At 35.5% G+C, this 20601-nt stretch overlaps 1 protein-coding gene across 3 annotated transcripts in view; it reads right to left on the reverse strand.

The window, feature by feature from the left end:
• Eip63E (cyclin dependent kinase Eip63E) overlaps positions 1-20601 on the reverse strand; it is a 1061463-nt gene that overhangs the window by 873256 nt on the left and 167606 nt on the right. Inside the window, exon 1 of one of the 3 annotated variants that reach the window (XM_069841420.1) lies at positions 1098-1392. The exons of the other annotated variants lie outside the window; for them this stretch is intronic. The gene's annotated coding sequence lies outside the window, so the exon portion shown is untranslated. Of the gene's footprint in view, positions 1-1097; positions 1393-20601 lie in introns of those variants that run through there. 3 annotated transcript variants of the gene reach the window in all.

Raw genomic sequence — 20601 nt, forward strand, 5'->3', positions numbered from 1 at the left:
ATAATTACATTATGGTACATTTAAAATCATTTTTAATGTAGGTTTGCAAACCGGAAAAAAACGAATATGTCGGCAAATGTAACGTTTGTAACAGCGAATTCAGTGTGAATATGATATTTCTAAACATTTAGAAAAAAGACGTACATCAGAAATGCATGGTACAGAAAATGGAAAAAAAGCTTGTTAAAAATCCTAAAGTCCAGTGATAAATAAGTATATAAACTCTGTAAATGTATACTGTATGCATAAATGATGCGTTTGGAGCAGTAGTAGCCAATGCTAAGGCACAAAATAAATATGAATTTAGATATCAATAAATTTTCTGTCATTGTATTCAATTAATAAACATTGAAAATTAAATATTTTGTCACACGTGATGCATATTTTGGAATTTGTGCTTTACTGTTCATAATAAACAGTACAACATTGTAAAAATTGTAGAAAATTACTAAATTGTAAAACTATAAAAATTTGTAAAAATTGTAATTGTAATATTGTAAAATGTTGACATGTTCCACATCTTAAAGCTTCATTGCTCATGTAAGATCTATGGAATAAAATAAATGAATGAATGAATGAATGAATGAATGAATGAGTATGAGACAGACCTACTATTAAGCGATTAAGTTAATAATTTTGCATAAACATATTATTGTGACAAGCCCTTCAGAAAAACATCAGAGAAACGTGATGTAAGTTACAGCCAGATAAATATTGCTTTGTACTTGGAAACCTGTACGTACAATTTGATTGTTATTAAAATTGCAATTTTTAGATTCATATTAGTCACTAACTGCATAAGCATAGAAGAATAATTTTTACTCCCCCCCCCCCTCTTTTTAAGACAAATTAAGTTTTGTATTATATGATGGAAAAAAGATGTCCCTCTTTGGTATATCTAAAATCTGGCAACCCTGTAGTCACATCTGTAAATTTAAAATACCGCTTTTATTTCAATAAAATCTATGGCATTTCCGAAGTAATTTTAGATAGAAAATGTACTTCATTAACAAAACAAACTGTTTCAATATTACAATATTAAAGGCAACTCTTAATAAAAGAAATCTTCAGACTACATTTAGATGACAATAACTTACGTCAGGCAAACTACAGCATGAACAGCGAGAGAGAAAGAGGAGTGGCCAGTTTAGATCCTTGATCCTACGAGATTTACAGGAGTACGTACTGCAGCTGGGTTATCCTGTCACACGCTGCCCTGCGCACGTGGCAATTCACTGACACCTCTACTTCGCAGCAGAAGAGACAATTTCACTCTTATACGAAGATCACTACTTAGTCTTTGAACACTTCAAACTGCTGTATAAAACGAACACGACGGTAACACTTCAAAAATCCACCTTAACACTATGAAAGACCGGCAACAACTAAAACAGTTTCGCAGACTTCACACCCAGCTGGTGTGTTGTTATGAGTCGCGACTCTAACCAAACCTCTCTCATCCAATGAGAATGTATTAGAGAGAGAAAGAGGGGAGATCTACAGAGAAGTGGGGAGTTGGAAACAACCTCGCCAAGAGAACGGTAGGCTAGACCAGACACGTCATGAAAACTTGACTTGATGCAGTGCGTGCGTGCGCGCTGTGGGAGAGATCAGACTGTACTTATTATTAACTTTTACTGACTTTTCTTTATCTCCATCCGTTTGTACTTAGAGGTAATGCGGATCGTAATAACCAAATATCACAATAGTTGTTTCCTTCTAGATCAACGTTTCTCAAACTATGGGCCGCGGACCACTTGCGATCCCCGAGGTCTGCTCTTGTGGTCCTTCAAAAAGTACAGAAGAAAAAATAAAATTCAAACGAATTGCGTATCACACTATAGCTGAAAATCTCAGAGTTTGGAAATGACACATGGCAATCAGCTTTCACTTTTTCTCCCAGTACTGACATTTTATGAAATTTATTACCCAACCTGTCTACCGATTTCCCACTCTATTCTCAGCAACAAAAGAGGGATTTAAAGCACTATGAACGTGGTGTTTCTCGCCATCTTTTGCTGCACATCAGCTGATGGCATGTGGCTAAGTACATTGGCATATCTTCCAGATGTATTCTCAAAACTAAACGAACTAAATCTCTCTCTACAAGATAATTCTTTGACTGTTCTCAATGCACATGAGAAAATAGTGTTCGAGACGAAACTTGGTTTTCTGGGTCAGTTCCGTAAAAGAGAGGATTTTTTTCACTATTTCAATCCTAGAGTCTTTTTTGGTTGAAAATGATTTCGTTATTGGAAAAGAATTATGCAACGACATATGTTCGCATCTCGAAACTCTAAGGTCATAATTTGAAACGTATTTTCCAAGTAAATATGACGAATTTTCATGGGTTCGTGACCCCTTTCATTGCAATATTGAAAATAACACACTTTCATTGAGTGAAAGAGAACAGTTAATTGAACTCTCGAATGAGACCGGACTTAAAATGAAATTCCAAACGGAATGTATGGTTAATTTCTGGACCTTATGGTAAGTGAAAAGAGAATATAGTGAACTGCACAGTGGTGCTTTACAGATTGTAATTCAGTTTGCTTTTACGTATCTGTGTGAGAAAGGGTTTTCATCACTAACTTTAATAAAAACAAAGTACCGAAATCGACTCGATGTATGTGACGATCTCCAATTTAAGCTTACCAGCATACATCCAAATATAGAACAACTGAGCAAGAATCGACAGGCTTATCCATCTCATTAATGTGAGTACCTACATTTATTTATTTTGTTTAGTTAATAAGTTAAAGATTATCCAAACTCTAATAGCCTTGATTTATTAAAACATGAAAATGATTTTTTTCTATTAACATTAATTTAATTAGTTAATACTACTATAACATTAAATGAATTAATTTCAATTAATTGTTTTAAAATATTAATATATTAGTATTAAATTATGCTACAAAACTGATAAATTTGCTTTCGAAGGGAACAAGACCAAGGTGATCCGCGGAACTATTCTGACATAAAAAGTGGTCCCCACTTCAAAAAAGTTTGAGAAACGCTGTTCTATATAATCCAGTGCTTAAAGTTGACCGGTATGAGCCGGATACGTAAACGAAACCAGCGAAACAAGCCGATAAGGCATATCGTTAATAACACTGATAAAATGTGAATTTAATATAACTTTCACTCCAAACAGTTTATTTTATTTAGTTCACATTTCATTAGGCCTACATATTGTGAACAGAATGAAAGCTCCTTTACATAGGTAATTTTATAAAAATTGTTATACTTTTTTTTTTATATAAAAGGGCCATCTATTTCTAACAATTCGGGGGTGGAAATGATTCATGCCTTGTTGACTCATGTGAGATCAATATGTGTATCAAATTATTGTGTTAAGTCTACATAATGTGTCAATACGCGAAAGAAAGTAAGCCATGGCTCCTGTTGTGAGTTTAGGATAGAACGTTAATTCATTCTTACCCTTTAACGTAGTAACATATAGTATGAAAACTTTTCATTCAATTAATTTTTAAGTTATGTTGCATTCTAAGAAGTTATTTGTAGTTTCTATAATTGAGGACCGTTTTTGCAAAACTTGTTAACTGAAAAAACTAAATTTTACAGGAGAAACAAAACACTACAGTGCGCAAGTTTTGCTGTAACTGTCACTTATAGCAGAAAGCAGGTTTTGAAAAAACGATCACACTTTGACACACTACAATGAAGAGAAATAACCCAATTTTACTAAGACGCTTTGAACATCATGTAGACTAGAGGAATGCCTTATGTTAACGAATCCATCAAAATCTCAATTTTGCATATTTTGCAATTAGCAAGTTTTGCAAAAACGGTCCTCAATTGGAGACTGTAATTCCAAAACTCGCCATCTTTATTATTATTATTATTATTTTTTTTTTTTCATTTTTATTATTATTATTATTATTATTATTATTATTATTATTATTATTATTATATATGATTTTTTAGACCTCCATCATATTTTCAGCATTCTTTCCTACCAAACCAAGGCCAGTCCTTGTCTAAAAGTTTGTGTTATTGTGCATGTGACTTGAAAACTCGTTCAGCCCGTAGATCGGTGGTTAAAAAAACTAGCACAGTCCTTTCATAAAAATGGACTGAATGCGCGTTTTGGGATCAAACTCTTCGATTGAAGCTTTTAAATAGGCCTTATGCTGTATTCTATTCCATTTGAAGTTAACTTTTCTAAATAGTGGTTGATTCTCATAAAATTATCGCCATCACCCTTCCTGTTTTTACTCATATTAGTTGGATACCGCCATGTTCTTTAAAGCCACTTTAAGCACTGATATATTATATAAATTTTCACAGGACTACAACAGCATATACGCCTCGAGTTAGTCTGTGAAACTGCTGCCAGAAGAATAATTAATGCGCTTTCTTAAAGCTGCCATAGATACTCTGGTAAAAATCGGGACACACATGGATGTAGTTAGATACAACGTACGAAAATAATACCGACATACGAGTAGGTTAGTCCTTGTGCTAAATACCTACAATTTTAAGTATTTTGAAAAGGACTTAAATACTGAAGTCTGATTAGTGTAATATGAAGCTAAAGGTCAATGTATGGAATGGAGAGTGAAAGGAACTGGCCACCCTACCCCATTATCTCCTAGCCTAGTTCCCTCATAAGTGGTGCCATGTTGGTACTTTAGTGCGGCCCCTGGCTTGACATGTAGAGCAGAACAGTTATTCTTAACCCGGAGACTAAGGCCCAATATTCTACATTTTTTAAGTTGGAGGTTTAATTTTTTCTATACAGGAATCTCTTGTTATTAGTACGCATATTAATGCCCCATTATTAATGGAAGGACTTGCTATGAGACCGGAACAGGCTGTGGCCTAAACCAGGAAGTGGAGCAGAAGAAGAAGAAGAAGAAGAAGAAGAAGAAGAATTAATGTCCCCAAGCTGCATTAAAATCAATTTAATACTTTTCCAGTTACATATATATTTTAATTTTTTATTCAAAGCATAGCAAATATATTTTAGAGGCCTGAAAACTGTAAAGCACATTCGACATGCATGCAATTAAACAGCAGGGGCACAATTTGAATCTTTAATGTATAAGCGACCTGACAGTCAGTTTAAAAATAGTTTCTGCCGATCATATTATAATACGTTCATTACATGTGACGTAACTATAACTTAATGACATACATTAAGCAGTGGTTCCCAACTTTTATGACTGACGACACACCTATATCCATGATTAACTTAAAATCGTGGAAAATGTCTATATCTACAAAATGGTGAACAAGATATTGCATCCTTGCTCTTATTTTCTGTTATATATGAAATTATTGTTGGCGACAGATGTCCAGAATACAACTATGGTCTATTCAAATTTTGTGCTCCATAACGTAGTACCTCGTTTATCTATATTTTTGCAGTACTGTAGTTTGAAGTCAAGTCATTGCAGCTATCTACGAACGGTCTATGTTACTTCTATAATGTTCTTTGAATAGTTGTATCGTCGATTACAGTTGTGTTCCAGGACCATAGTTATGGGAAATAACGGTACATCTTCTAAGTTTCATGCATAACCTCGTCATATGGTATTGCGAAACAAGAACCGGAAATTATAGGTCAATCCTTTTACCAAGATTTATTCAAACTCATCCGTTCACAAGTGAGGTTCACCACTGGGAACCGAAATCACAAACATGAAAATACAAAGTAAAATGCTGTTTAAAAAGAATATTATTCGTCTTGTACAATGCATATATCGCATGCGCGTATGTGGCTTATTCTAAGACACCGTACGTCAAACTGGGGTTCGTGGATCATCCGCGACTTTGGGACAGGTGGTTCGCCGGTGAACTTCAAAATAAATAAATAAATGAATAACTCTACTCGTATGCTAGGCTACTAATAAAACTGTAACCAAATTTTTTTCTGGTAATTTTCGCTTTTACAAAAATAATAAATAAATATAATTCACAAAGTGCTGCTAAATACCAGATTTTCTAAACTCTATGGATATTTCCCTCGTCAGTCAAGAATACTGTTACTTTCGAAATGTCTCATTTCACGAATTTCAAAGCAGAGAAGAGGCAAAGGCAAATGAAAGAAGAAAGACGACTTACAAAACAAGGATGAAGTTAACAACACTGATATTGCTTGCTTCTCTTGGTGTTTTGTCAGATTAGAAGCACTGCAACTAAGTGTTGTCTACATTTCAACGGTAATTAGTTGCTTGTTTTTAATGCTGTCATTTGCTGTATCCTCAGAAATGTTGAGAGATACAAAGAGTTTGTTATGCGTTGACTTTAGTTTTGATAATCTTCCTTAAACTTTATTTTACAATGGAAAAGTGGCTTAGAGCGGGAACTAATTTAAAAATGAATGAAATAAGAAATGGTAAAACTCATTCCGAGACATGTGTTTAGAGTCGTGGAATCTGACAGCAGTAAAGGCGAAGAAACAAGCAGTTCAAAGAAAAATACAGTAGAATATATGACGTATCACAATTGGAATTCCATTTTGTCTGGTGTGGCGGTGGAAGTAAGAAGAAACCTCACTATGTTGTCGAATGAATGGGTGGAACTTGCGAAACAGTAAAGGCATCCGGAAACTAAACACTGTGATGTGAAAAATAATATCACTGGAATTTTTTCAGCAGTGCTTACGCACATTCCGCATAGGAAAAATATACTTTCCATAAGGTCAATTCAATTAATAACAAGAAAGCATCCCATCTCTTAAGTTTGCGTTGAAAGTAAACATGATAATCTCATTCTACTGCGGAAAAGACTGTATCGTATTATGTTTATTTATATTCCATGGTATTGGTACATCTTTACAACTAGAATATGGAACATGTCAAAAAAAAAATCTTAATACTACTATAAAGTCTTAGGGTGCTATTCATAGACATTTCGCAGCACGCGCTACGAGAGTACTAAGCTAGCCCCGGCTATCCACTGGTTACTAGTACAGAATTCAAATCATATCCTATCGCTAACACTGGTTTATGAATAGGAAAAACGCTGATCATCCACCGGAAACTCGCGCTAAAAATGTCTATGAATACGGCCCTTAATTACAGTCGCAGTATAGTTTATAGAAGAGTTTTACAATATAGTCTACTATTACAACACAAGGTTTAGTATCAATACAGGGCTATTCAAAAAGAAGGAGCAGATTTCAAATATTTATTTCTTCCAAACTACAAAAGATAGAAACACAATTCCAATGTTCCTGGACAGACGAAAGTTTAAATTTTGAACAGTACGGGTAGAAGTTCCAATCACGGCCGCATAGGCGCTGTTGCTTGTCATGAGCGGCCGCATTGACGCTGTTGATTGTCTCTAGTAAAAGACGAATCCACTTTTCATCTTTCCGGTAAAGTTAATAGCCATAACGTTAGAATTTGGGCAAGTGAAAATCCTATGTCAGTTATGGAACATGAAAGAGATTCACCGAAGATTTACGTCTTCTGTGCCATATCTGTAAACAAAATTTATGGACCTTTCTTCTTCACAGAAAACTGTGACAGGAATAACCTATCTAGACATGCTTCAAAACTGGTTATTTCCTCAACTTGAAGGTGATTCAGATGACTTCATCTTCATGCAATATGGTGCCCCGCCTCATTTCTCTAACCACGTCCGACGTTACCTGAATGACACCATTCCAGGACGTTGGATTGGAAGAAGAGGAGATCTACTTCATCGCCGGTGGCCTCCCAGGTCTCCAGACCTCACTCCTTGTGATTTTTATCCGTGAGGTTACGTAAAAGACCTTGTTTTTATCCACCCTATGCCTGACACTTTTGAAAGTCTGCGACATCGAATTGTTGAAGCTGTGAATTTTCAGTTCTCTGCTTGCTCGTGTTGTACGAATACGCTCGACATTTTCATTCGATGTGCATGGACGTCTCGTGCTTTTCTGTTTGGAGATGCAACCATCTTCTACGAATTTAAATCTGGTAAATCTGCTTATGATGAGGCGGTTGTTTATTAAACTGACGGCGAAAAGCACGTTGAACATCAATAATGGACTCTAGTTTTGCTAATTGCAGCACACAAAATGCTTTTTCCTATTGTGTCGCCATTTTACTACAGACAATCAACAGCGCCAATGCGGCCGCGCATGACAAGCAACAGCGCCAATGAGGCCGTGATTTGGAAGAAATAAATATTTTAAATCTGTTCCTTCTTTTTGAATAGCCCAGTATATCAAGACAGCCTATTACTGCCAGCAGTTATAAAAGACGTAGAAAAGACTAAGTTTGGTAACAAATTTCTAACAGATATTTGATTTGATTCCGCTTTCGAACGACTCTCGGTCACAGAATTAACGATGGCTAATGCATATTCTCAGTTAATCGAAATAGTTTAGAATAGCCCTTACTATGCGTTACAAATGAGATTACTGATGTGACAAATGATGTGCAGTTAATGTATCACTGAAGACATGTTCATGACAACAACATATTTATAACTGAGCAATTCCACATGTGACTGACTGACATTTACAGTATATTTTGATAGTAAAATGTCTGCCTAAATTGTTTAAAAAGTTGAAATTAAAATGTGTCACCTCATGATTTGATAGAGTAGAGTGTACAGTTAAGATATGTATAAAAAACGACTTTCAAAGAAAAAGTATACTATTTATTTACTTTCAAAGTGTGTGTGACTGATTGACATAAATGCCAACTCTATCTTCAGGTGAACACGGTTCTCCTCAAATTTCTCTGAAATGTAATTCCTAATACAGTTTTTCAAAAATATTGTTTGCAGAGGAAGTTTTAATCTTCTGTTTAAATTAAAAACTATCTCTGAACCTTGATTAGTAATGGAGTTACGGCCGAAAAAATTCTGTGAAACTGACTGACATCTTTATGTGACTGACATATCTGAATTGTATTTTAAATTTCATAGTATTATGGAACCGCAAGTATTATAAAATAGCATGAAACTTGATAAGTAGTAACATAATTTTTTTATAATCAGTTATTTTACGATGCTTTATCACTGGTGTCGAACCGACCTTGACAGAGCTTATCGTGACATCAATTACTACTCCCCTTTTCTCCCGAACCCTTGTTTACCAACTCTTAGGTGTGGACAGTTTATATTATATTTATTAATTTTATCTGTAGTGGAATCGTTGCTTATCAAATCATTGAGTACGAGTTAAAAACGTCTATATTATGTGTAATGGGAAGATGAGTTCTTTTGCTGTTAAGAAGGGGAGAACATACTGTACTTTATATGTTATGTTCAAAATACCTATTAGACAATATATAATAATATTTAATATACATTACTGATAAAGTACACGCTAATTAAAACGTACGATAAATTAAAATGTTGTTTGTACTCAGTCTACTATTTTCGAAGGAAATTTATCAACATGAAATGACCTTAAGAAACGCAATAATAATATTCAAGAGAACAAAAATGTAGACCACATGATCGCATATTATTAGCTATTGTTCAATTTCTTCTGAACTCGCCCGTAATCTAAAGCATTTCAGTGACGGAGAAACAATAAAAAAGGTGCATGATTAAAACTCTGCAAATTAATGTCAAGTGAAATAAAAAACTTCGACTGTATTACATTATCCAGGCGCATTCCTAACAATCCGCCAATAATCGCCACAGCTATTACGATATGGCGACGCTGGTCACAGTTTATATTTTCCATAACACCCATGGCTGTTAAGTATGTTCAATAATTCTGTTCTTCTCCCTGAACTCTTTTCAACGTGTCTCTTTTCTTGCCATTTATACCATCCTTGCTTCTTCAGACAAAGTTTATATTCACGCTGTCTTTTTGCCACGGATTTCCCCATATATTGCTCCACTTAACACAGTTCGTGTGTAAGTTCACCAAAGTCTCCAAAGCAACTGTGTACGCGGTGAGAAAGAACAGTATAACCGAAAGCGCGACGTGTCAGTCAGTCACGGTGCTGCAGCGGAAAATGGAATAATTTTAGAAAACAATTTTCTGATACTTTTTTGTTAGCGATGTAGTGATAACCTTTAGGGAGGTTCTTGAACTGTTCATAGGGCGTACAACAAAATGAAAGCCCTGGAGAAAAAGCTGACAATGAATTATGTAAAAAACAGATTCGCACTACTGTGTTCTTGTAACATTATATTCATTTTTAGTGGAAAATAATACTATTAATTTTATTTTAGTAGGTTATTTTACGACGCTTTATCAACAGCTTAGGTTATTTAGCGTCTGAATGAGATGAAGGTGATAATGCCGGTGAAATGATTCCGGGGTCCAACACCGAAAGTTACCCAGCATTTGCTCATATTGGGTTGAGGGAAAACCCCGGAAAAAACCTCAACCAGGGAACTTGCCCCGACCGGGAATCGAACCCGGGCCACCTGGTTTCGCGGCTAGACGTGCTAACCGTTACTCCACAGGTGTGGACCCTACTATTAATTATGAGATTTTAGAGACTATGTGACCATCATGAAAAATCTGAAACCTGCTTTCCAAATAACTTTAATGACTTCGTTGCTCAATGGAATAAAAATAAAATACATACATTATCTCAGTGAGTGCGTGGGGGATGCGCGCGGACCTTTAACGTTTTCATCCAAACATCCATGCAAAGACCGACAAACTCAACCATGTCATTACACGTAAGTAGCGGTCAACTCTGCTCATGAAGTTCTTCACCAGTAATGTCTTCATATATAGGGCATTGTGCAAATACCCAAAAACCTTGCACCAGAATTTCTATAACCTGGCACAAAAGTGTCGAATCTTGTGTACTTTTAGGCCCACTTATAATACCGTATGCTAGTAAGGCTTTTTCTAAAAATTATCTACAGCAGATGAGTATATCGAATAAAGAGACAGCTTGACAGACAGTTTGTAGTAGCAGATAGCACATTTGCATAATGTTAATATAAGTTGACCTATAGTACAGTTGATAAAATTGTTCAAGTTGCAAGTATTCACAGGAAAATCTTGACATACTTATAAACCTGAATGACTCCGACTGAAGAACATTCGCACTGTGCAGAAATGTCAGTAATTTTACAATGTAGTAACTACTTTCCATGTATTTTAAGACATTTCGATATTGACGACTGACGTCGAAATGTATTAACAATGAATATTATGTATGTAGACGTAAACACAACACCCCCTCGTACGCAGGGTCAGAGAAACACAGCTCCATCGATCTCTTGTCATAGCGGTATCTAATTTCCAGGCTCGGGTACACCTACGCATCGAAATTTTTGTTACGTCTATATAATTTTTGTGAGCGCACAGTAATTCCAACAGAGACTTCACCACTGAAAGCATTAATTTAATAATTAATAATCTAGTAGTAACAAGATCACTTCAATAATGACAATTCACAAGGACAAGCAATGACAACAGTTTTTCTGCGTGCACTGGACGGTCACATTCTCTCAAGAATACTGATGGACCGTGTTTGGAAGAACTGTATTTTGCAATATGAAGAGGCGTGGAGCTTTAGAAATTCCTTGGGTAGGGCACCTGACATTTCATTAAGTTTGCACTCCTGAAAGGATTGCTAAAGCGAAGAATATTAACGAACAATAAAATATTTCTTTAAGCAAAGTATTTATTTCCATGGTCAGTCTTGTTGTTCCAGTTTTAGAGTTATTAAAGTATATATAACATTACTAGTAGTCTATGTACAATCAACTAAATTATGTAGTGGAAAAAAAATGTTTTCATATGAAGCCTCCAATTGCAAAACTGTCTACATCCATTCTTAACAATTTTCAGGAAACGCCAAAAACTGATAACTTTTTGCCTAATTGCAGTGTTCGTCATATTTGAAGCTTATTTATGGAAGGAAAGAGGGAATTTAGGCACAACATTCATTAGAAAATTGCTAGAGACATTTAGGTAGATGACGAAACCGCCATTATCTCAATTGTTTAAAAAATGGATGTAGACAGTTTTGGAATTGGACGCTTCATATTTATTTCATATTTTTCCACTACTTAGGAATCCATTCATCCTTAGGAATGCTGAAGTCACCGTGGAAACACTATTCGTATCCAGAAATTTCACTTACTGTTTCTCTCATGTAACAGTAGAGTGGAATCTATCGAGTTTTCAACCAATTAAAGCCAACTATGAACTTAAATTTTGCCGAATCAATCTTTTCGCACTTGATGTGCATTTCATGCTTCACCTGATGTTCATTGTCTCCATAACAATACAGCGAGCCGTTATACTGTGTGATTACTGATGAACGTGCTAGCAAATGTATTCAATTTCTTAAGTTATAATTAGGGGCAGGATTCATATGCAAATGCATATATTTACAGTCTCTTTGAAAGTCATGCAAAAAGAGTTTTATATACGTTTTGAACATCCGTGATTACGAATATGTAGAGTTAATATAGCATATTTTGGATGTTTCTGCATATAATAGTCTATTTTGTATATACTGTAGCATATTTTCAGGATTTCGTTGCACAAATCGCCATATATGCAAACTTCGAATTTTTTTCAGTTTTTTTTTTTTTTTCAGTATAATATTTTCTCTAAACAAACGTCTATTGTAGCTTCATAGGAAGTGTATTCACTCTGCCGACAACAATCAACTATGATGCCGTTTTTCTCAATATGCGCAAAACGTAACATAAGACGTTTATTCTCGGTCAAGATATAAAAAATATTCTCACTTGAGAAAGAAAGCTTAACAACATCAGTCCAAAGACAATAAATTCTGTGTGGTTTGTGTGAATTCGCAATGCCACCTACAAAATCATCGTACCAGAGCACTCTAAAGCAAATGGGTAACAAATAAAAAAAAGGCTTGAGGACAGACGGAACGACAGTGTTCTGCGATTTTTGTGAAAAACAAGTAACTACTTATTTAAATATTATAATTTGTATTTTGATAGTTAAGAATGCAAAGGATCGGAAACGAGAAAGAGTCTTTTTTTTTTTTCTTCCAACAATTCATTTCAAATGTACAGTTCTAGAAACAAAATATGGGCCGCCTCTTACAGAGAATCGCCTTGTATATAGGCAAGAAGGTTTAAACATGTGTTCCCGTATTGCCTAACTGCAAATACTGCACATGCGCATAGTGTTGTATCTGGAACTTCGACAATTTTACCGATACTTGATAATATGTTAAATAAATTGATTTTGCATGTATTTGCATATTTTTTATTTCATTTTGCATATATCAGATTTTTTGTGCATATAAATCCTGGCCCTAGTTATAATATAATCAGCTCCTGTATGTTATAAATTATTTATTAATACATTCGCGAAATAGTCTTATTCAAACATCACAACAATTCTCATCTTGTCCATAAATCTATACTAATAATAAATCTGTAGCCGAAATTTTTCTGGTAATTTTCGATTTTCCAAAAATAATTGGTCCTAACATATATAATTAACCACCCTGAAACCGAAAATAGCTTTTTTGAAATTTTTGTTTCTATGTCTGTCTGTCTGTATGTTTGTTACCTTTTCACGCGATAATGGCTGAACGGATATCGATGAAAATCAGAATATAAATTAAGTTCGTTGTAACTTCGATTTTAGGCTATATGGCATTCAAAATACATTATTTAAAAGGGGGGTTATAAGGGGGCCTGAATTAAATAAATCGAATTATCTCGCTTATTATTGATTTTTGTGAAAAATGTTACATAACAAAAGTTTCTTTAAAAAAAATTTGCGATAAGTTTTATTCCTTGAAAAATTTTGATAGGACTGTTATTTAATGAGGTAAATGAATTTTAAAATTAAAATAACTGCCATCTAAGGCCGTGTAATGAATTAAAAAACAAATGACTTCGTCTATAAGGGGCCTTGGACAGCAACAATCGAAAGCTATGAAAGATAGCCTACAGATAATGTTTCTGTCTTTGTATGAAGTAATAACGGATGTTAAATTAACCGATTCGTATAATTAATTGTTATTTCACCATTGGAAAGTGTAGTTTCTCTAGATGGACATAATGCTATAATGTTATTACAGTAACTTCTGAGTGAATCGAGGACAGGTAAGATTAAAATAACTTCTTATACACAGAAAACTTAATAGGCTATTTTGTACATTCATTAAACTATGGTTGCATGTAATAACAAATAAGAAACATGTTAAAGGAATTGTCATTGCATCAAATGAGTGCTCTCTGGACGAAAATGATCCCATTTTAATAATTTAAATACAATTTAAATTAAGTAACGTATTAAACGATTTATTCTTCTATCAAACACGAATGTTCCCTGAATCAAACGTCCTATTTTAATTATGTAATTACTTTATATTTATTTCTAACAGGTGCAGCGGAGCGCACGGGTACGGCTAGTCACTCAATAAAAGTACAGTACTTAGTTCAAAATAAATTGTTATAACCTCTAATAAATGTTCAATTTTGCTGTTTCACTAATCATAATTTCTACAGCTATTTTCAAATATTTACTCATGATTCATGAATTTAATACTGCAAGAGACCAAGGCCATGTCGGCGTATGAAACATTAAGTTAGCTTTATCATTTATCATTTAGTTTAGTAGTAATATAACTACGTTACCGTTTTTTATTAATTATTTATTTATTATTATTCGCAAAATATTCTTATTAAAATACCAGGCGAGTTCGCATCTCTTTGGACAAGTTGACGACTCATTGTGATATCACCAAAGAATATATAAACTGTAAACGAATGTTGATGTTCATTTATCACTTATTCTTATATCAGTAACTGTCTATCGCTTGACATAGTTGTCATTGTGAGAGGAATTGCGAAAGTTGACTGATGAAAAGTTTACCGGTTAAGTATTCTGTTTAGGTAGGCTATTTAATTTGATAACGTGTTCATTTTTACATCAGATGAAAACAGCAGAGTTTAGTAAAATAATGTGACTCACTGGTGCTATTCTAGGACGGTCCCGGTAGTGAAGCATCAACGTTGAAACTATTGAAGTCTGTGTGTCACTTGGGAAAAGTGATTCAAACTCTACAGCCCATTACTCAGCCGACGGTGAAAATTAAATGAAACGGTGTGGTTTTAAATATTTCCGATTGTGAAACAAATGCCAAGGATGAGTCTCAGAAAAATAGGCCTAATTAAAGATTGGTCCACAATAAACCGGGAACGGAAACGGCAACGAGAACGGAAATATTGTTAAAATAAATGTATTTGAACGTGAGCATTCACAATTAACTTTTACGTTCACGTTCACGTTCCCGTTCTGTTAAAATAAATGTATTTAAATATGAGCATTCACAATTAACTTTCAGGTTCACGTTCCCATTCTGTTAAAATAAACATTTAAATGTGAGCATTCACAACTAACTTTCACGTTCCCGTTCTGTTAAAATAAATGTATTTGAATGTGAGCATTCACAACTAACTTTCACTTTCACGTTCCCGTTCTGTTAAAATAAATGTATTTAAATGTGAGCATTCACAATTAACTTTCACGTTCACGTTCCCGTTCTGTTAAAATAAACGTATTTAAATGTGAGCATTCACAACTAACTTTCACGTTCCCGTTCCCGTTCCCGGGCTCCGGCAAGCTTCTTCCGGTGTATTGTGGACCAGCTTTCAGCAGTAGATGGATACGCGGAGAAAGCACAATAGTCACTGACTGAAGCCAAAGAACGGGAACTGTCTGCCTCTATAGAAGTGTTGGAAGGACACATCAAATTGTAATATAATATTTTAAAAATAGGGATGTGTGCAACGCGTTATATACTATACACTATATAACTCGATGGATGTTTGTGCAAGGTAAGTGCCAGCCATATTACCCTGCTTGAACGTGACATAAGAATCCAAGCCGAAATTTGTCGTCATGAAGCTTATTCACGGATTTCTCAATATCATCATACACGGTGAGACAGTTTGGTCCTGAAACCAGCAACAATATTCAGTATCCAAACAAAAATACTCCTCTACATTAAATAAACCATATAAACACTTATAATAAAATCAAGGGATCCTGTTACTGAGCTCCTGTCGAAACTTCCCCTCAAACTGAGCACATTCTTAAGATAAAGCAGCTGTCCATAACAATTGTAACGTTGAAAAATTAAAGTTCGAATAAAAGCTTATCGAAAAATGGAGTAGCCTCCGGTCGTAGAAAGACAGAGCTCACTTAGCTGTCAAAGCGACTTGTGTGCACAAGGTCATCTCGAATATTATGTATAGTAGTGTTTATACTCCGTTTACACTTGCTTGGCTTGGCTTTACGCGGACACATTTAGGCATTCTTTGGCTTTGAATTGAATTGAATTGAATTGAATTGAAAGAGGAGAATTGGGAGGACAAATTTAAAAGGTACGCAAAACGAGTCCTTTCAAGGGGTTCGGGGCTGTAAGAAACTAAATATGTGAGCTCCAAGCCTGTTGGCCACTTGTCTCACTCCGGATTACGCTGCTCCACGCAGTCAATAAATTAGTATTAAATTGTAACAAAACTAACATAATTCAATTTAAATCCTGTCCAAATTCAACCTCGCAAATTTCTAGCGCAATAATTAACAACAGATCCCTATTAGAAACAACAACAAAATTTCTTGGCTTAAAAATCGATCATGTGTTAAATTGTAAAAATTAATATTTAAGAAATTACCCCCAAACTAAATTCAGCATGTTTTGCTATCAGATCTATGCAAAAGACAGTAAATATCAATACCTTAAAAACAATATACTTTGCATACTTTCACTCGGTAATGAGTTTTGGAATAATATTCTGGGGAAATTCCACAGATAGTAACAGTATATTCCTATTACAAAAATGAGTAATTAGAATAACAGTAGGTACCAAATCTAGGGAATCTTATAGGACTATTTTTAAAAAACTACAAATAATGCCCATGGCTTGTCAGTATATCTTTTCATTAATAATCTTCCTCGTATGTAATCGTGAAAACTTTGTAACTAATTCAACAGTTCATAGCATAAATACACGTCAAAAAATGACTTTCTTACTCCATCGGCAAGTCTATCGTGCTATCAAAAAGGAGTGCGTTATATGGCAGTAAAAATTGTTAATAGCCTCCCTATCGATATAAAAAATAAAACTCAAAACATAAGATTATTTAGGGCCAAATTAAAGAAGTACCTAATTTCTCAGCCTTCTATTCTGTAGGTGAATTCATGACATTCAATAACACTTCATGAAATTGATACTAAAACTTTGTGTTGTACTAGTAGACTATATTATAAATCTCTTCTGTATATATTTCATATAGACTGTGACTATAAATTAAGACTTTATAATAGTATTAAGTTTTTTGACTTGTTCCATATTCTAGCTGTGAAGCAATGTATGAATACCATGGAATGTTAATAAATATAATACAATACATGCTTTGGCCCACTGTGCGCGCTATATATGTCATGTACCGTCGCCGATTATTGTCCAATTCCGACAGGTAGCCTGGGTGCCATTCATAAGTCCAACACTGACAGGTGGGCCATCCTGCCTCAATCACCTACACGGCCAGATTCAATTTCCCGGACGAGTAGCCTGACAAGCCCCAAGTCCTTCCTGATCAGCCGATGCTGACAAGTGGGCCATCCTTCTAAGCTCCTTCTAAACCTATCCGCGTACAAGTAGCCTGATAAGCCTCAAGGGCACGGAGCCCCAAGGCCTTCCTATATCAGCATCAGAAACTCGTGAATGACAGAGAGAAATGGGAATACTTCGAGAAAAAACCCTTTGTAACGTCTTTGTCCACCATAAATTCCATCACGATCTGGACTGGGATCGAACCCGGGCCGCCTGGATGGTAGACCAACTCTCTATTCCTTGAGCTACAAAAAAAATTGTATCCGTCAAAACCAGGTCTGTACACACTAGACCAGGCATGGCAGAAATGAAACACAGAATGTGCAGTGTATGTGCGCGGGATCGCCGGTCTGTGCAGATTGCGTTGCTCTTACCAGTTCTTAGCCGGAGGAAGAAAATACAAATATTGCAATAATTTCGAAACAACAAAAAACGAACACAGTATTTCATTTTTCGTAGCAGGTACTAATTATTTCAAACTAATACTCTTTCAAAGCATTATTGGGAGCATTGGCACACAAATGTTAAAGAAAATATTTTACTCCCAATTACATGCAGTAGTACGTTGTGAGGCTTTTACATTGAAGTTTTCTCCTTGCTGCATGTCAATATAAATTCATATTAATATTAATAAACTGGATAAATTAAGCTTGAATTTAAATTTACATATAGTTTATTTGTCAAAACATTGAGAGCAAATATCAGCAAGTTGGGAACGTTAATGAAATAAGTTAAAAGCGTAGTTCGCAAGCTGCGAAGAGACGACATTTTCTTTATATTAGCATAATACAGTGACTTGAGATGGAAAATTCACCATTATATATTTTTTAAGAAAAATTTTCCGCCTTGCAAATAGCTTGTTTCGTCGTTCCCTTACAACCTCAAGAGCTGCCATGTAGTGCTCTCTCAATATTCTCATTACTTATCGTCGTAAGTCGTCTAACCTTTGATGGCTGTGTTAGTACAGACTCCAAAACAACGCTGGCGAATATCGTATTTTGAGAACTTTACTAATCTGATCTAAATTCTCACAACACTATTAGGTCCACATTAGATGATGAAAACCTTTCATTTTAAAATAATTGTTGTTGGGTGAAAAAAAAACATAATAATAATAATAATAATAATAATAATAATAACAATAATAATAATAATGATTTATTTAACCTGGCAGAGTTAAGGCCATACGGCCTTCTCTAACACTCAACCAGGAGACTATTACATGACTGCTGATTTCTCTTCTTCGTTGTATCTGTGGACTCTTCACTTTATTTTTCATAACCCACAGCTCGATCAGCACCCATACTGAAACAAAAGCTGATCTGCTACTGCAGGTACTGTATGGCCCTGTCGCGCTCCCCTCCAAGCCGATTCACTCCGTCCAGATAGGGGAATAGAAACTGCACATCGCACAGAGACAACTGCTCTAAGTGCAGGGTTTTGGCATGCCAGCACTAGACCAATAAGTTTGTTGTCCATTTCTACGTAGATTTAGACCAGGGGTCGTCATCACAGAGCACGCTGGGGCTACCTCTCTTACCCGCGGAAAACGCTGTGCATTATAGTGCTCTCGTAGCTGCTAGCGGGTATGCTCTCTCACGCTCTCTCTCTCCCTGTTGCACGACAGTGCACACTGGACTGCACCGCGTACCCATTGCACATTTCAGCGAGTGCTGACGACCACTGATTTAGATTGTGAACAGTTCTATGTGAGTAGCAGGCCAATGTCTTGTGGTCACTGGCAGAATTTGAAAACTGTATTAGGACCCAAGCTAATAGCGGACAGAGTTTAGGACGCATATACATACGTAGTAATACTACAGTCCAGTATGTACTAGTACAGTCACGAAGCTTTAGTTGTTGAGGGTAATAGGAAAATAGACTGTGCCGGTATACTATTTCGCATTGTCTGTTAGGCGACAACGGAAACCAAGGCCAATCCCCGGTTCTATAAATAAGGACACGTAACCAGTCAGGTTATCAGTTGCCACAGGTACCCCTAGCAGAAGACTTCGACGTAGGATACCTAACCATTGAAGATGTCTGCCGCACTAGTAGACGAAACGTCTGGGAATATCTAAACCAGTACACCACGGCATCTTAGCCCGGAAGCTCCATTTCAACTAGATACCGGCCGTGAAAGCCTACATGCTAAGATTAGGCCTATAAGTTCGTAACAGCGATGCATCGTAACACTTGGTTTAACTCCGATCCTTCCACTTATTAAGTTCACTGTTGGCAGTCATTTCAAGATCCGAGAGTTCAGTGCGAGGGGAGGCTTAAAGGCATGGCTATGACCTTGACTCGTAAGCTTCAGGGAGGGCCGGGAAGGGGGTATCGATTTACTACATCTCCGTGCTAAACGAGATCACATTGTAGCCTTCCGTCACAATAATACATCGCGCTATATTGGTGTTCTATGAATGGGTTGTGTTGTTGAGCGTTAGTTTAATCAAAAGTGCATGGTTGTGTGTTACATAATAATTTTGTGTAAAATACCTCATACTGAGAGAACATTGACATCATTATTATTTATTTTGTAAAATTCAAGCAGAGTTGGACGTATGAAACAAAATATGCTTACAAAAATAGAGAGCGACACTACACTTGCATATCAAAATGGCGGATGGACGAAGACAAAATGGAAATGTTCAATGTTCGTGGTATAAGAAATATCCTTCGCTAACAGGGTGCTCTGAGACAAATAAGTTGAAGTTATTGTTATATCTGTATTCTGTCTGGGGTGAAAATGAGTGGTCGTCATCTTCTTGTGAGGTCTATGTCACAAAAAATATTTTAACAGAAAAGCCGAGAAACATCTGCTGTATAAAAAGATATAAGATAAGGAGATTTTTTCTGCTCACCCAGTATTTACGCTTTACCAAAATTAAGAATACGAAAAATGGGGGAAAAAATATATATAGAGAGAAGAAACCCAGACATTGAATACTGTATTTTATTTATGGCAATCTGATAACAAGCAGACTGTGCACTGTTGTCGACAAATAATTGTGACAATTCCGCGACAATGAACAAAGCTCTCTATAATTAAATGCATTGCTGACTCTGCGCAAATGA

This window comes from Periplaneta americana, chromosome 12, assembly GCF_040183065.1.
Source record: "Periplaneta americana isolate PAMFEO1 chromosome 12, P.americana_PAMFEO1_priV1, whole genome shotgun sequence".
Lineage (NCBI taxonomy): Eukaryota > Metazoa > Arthropoda > Insecta > Blattodea > Blattidae > Periplaneta > Periplaneta americana.